Raw genomic sequence first — 2177 nt, 5'->3', positions numbered from 1 at the left:
TTTGGGTTAAAAAGATTAGGTTTCAATAAAAAAAGGGGGACAAAATTTTCCCCTTCTTTTAAAAGAAAGTAAAAAAAAAAAAGATCAGTTTTTTTCTGTATTAAAAGGTATGGAAAGGGGGTTTAAAATTGGTTTTTTTTTGATAAGCTTTTTTTTGGGGCCTTTTACTTTGTAATTTGATGGAAGTTTACTTGTTTTACCAAAATAGTTCCCAATGAAAAATTTTTCATTTTTACCCCCCCAAAATGTTCAGTCTTTTCTAAAAAGGGGCCCTTTGGGTTAATAGGGGCATTTTAAAGTGAAAAAAATTAATGCAAAGAATAAATATTTAATTAATTTTACTTGTACCTTTTTTTTTTAGGGTTTAGTTTCTGTCCATTTCAAGTTTTTATCTTTCTAGCATTGAAAGTGAAAGAATTTTGTATGCAAATTTTGGAAAATAATTTTTACTGAAATCAAATATTAAATTTTGCCATATGAGAATAATTTTTAAATTTGGATTTTTAAAAAAACAAGGATGTTTTTGTAAAAACGGGGACTAAAAAATAAAAAGGGAAAAGACAAAGAGGAGAGAAAGTAATTATTTTTATCTTGGTCTAAAATTTAATTGTATTTTTTTTTTTTAATAGTATGTTGTCTGTCATCACTGTGGTTTAGCATTTTTTTTTAACCTGATGCATGATAGGACATACCATGCTGATTATGATTAGATTATTGCCTTTACACATAGACGGCTCCACACATTCTTAGTCACCAATGTGTCAATTACTAGTATTACTTCTCTCACCTGTTAGCCCATTTCCATGATATTTGGAAATATTTCCTTTTTGTCTTATATTGCTATTAGTATTGTTAATAACATCATCATTATAATATCTATAATAATAACAGCACTTCTTAATAGCATTAGTAAAAAAAAAAAGAAAAAAATCCCCCCAAAAAATTAAGGAAAGGAGAAATCAGGTGAAGTTATGAGCTCTTCTCATTGACTCCTTTTGATGCTGAGCAGTTGTGGAACCATCTATATGTAGAGATCTTTCACAAAATACTGCAGTGTACACTACATTTTCCCGGTTAAGGTAATCAAGCACTTTGCCCAACAAAGGTGTAAGTTAGCCAGTGCAAAATAAGGTTCCAGAAGACTGGTAATGATTTTAGAAAAAGTGTGATGATAAACCATTTTAAAAAATAATTTACAAAAAATTTATTTTTTCTCTTTTTTTTTTTTTTTTCCTTTCTTTTTCAAATTTTAAAACCCCAAAAAAAAAAAAATTATTTAAAAAACTGTTAGTTAAACAATGAAAAATTTCTAAACATTTTTTTCTCTTTTTTTTTTCACAGATTTCTAGATTTTCAGAATGTACACCAGAAAAAAGGAAATTATTTGATGAATACTGTTAGTTCACAATGATGAAATCTAAACCATTTCTCTTGAAAACTGAAAGGGGAAAAAAAATCCCAAGACAAAGAATTTAATGCCATTAACTAAAGAAAATGAAATCTAAACAGCTTGTCCCACAAGTTCTTTCTGTGTGAATCACTTGTAAGAAGCCAATCTATTTTTTCAGCTATATGTCATTTTTCTTTGTATGCTTTAGCCAAAATACAGGTGCATCACACTCATGTATACTCTTGTTATTGCCCATCCAATAAGTAAATGGATATAATACATTCACTTTAGCAGAACATTTTCCTCTTGAATTAAATGCTGGTGGTGTTCTTGAAGGTAAATAATGTATTTATGTATTTATTTATTTATTTATTTTTTTTTTTTTTGGTCCATGTGACTCATGTAAATACTGACTTAACCTGAGCCTAAAACCTACAATGGTGACCCCCATATCAGGCTGCCTACTGTGTAAATATGAGCTTTGGTTCTTCCAAAGGGACTTTTATGTATACTTTTCACGCTTTTAAGACAACCAGTGGCCCCAAAATTAACCCCATTTAAAATATTAAAAATGTATATGTTATAGAATGCCATAAAAATGCATCACTGACATGTAACTCTGATCTCAACATTTCAGATCTTGGTTCAAGGAATATTTCCATTTATTATAGGCACACAGGAAGTTTTATAGTTAAATTGGGATGTCCATGTCCTTGCTTCACCTTAAAAATTTTATCCAGTTTTACTTGTTCTTCTGTGTTTCTGCTTAGAAACTAAGAAAAAATTT

Source organism: Penaeus monodon, chromosome 2, assembly GCF_015228065.2.
Source record: "Penaeus monodon isolate SGIC_2016 chromosome 2, NSTDA_Pmon_1, whole genome shotgun sequence".
NCBI lineage: Eukaryota > Metazoa > Arthropoda > Malacostraca > Decapoda > Penaeidae > Penaeus > Penaeus monodon.
The sequence above is the reverse complement of the archived record's forward strand: the minus strand, read 5'-3'. Positions refer to the sequence as shown.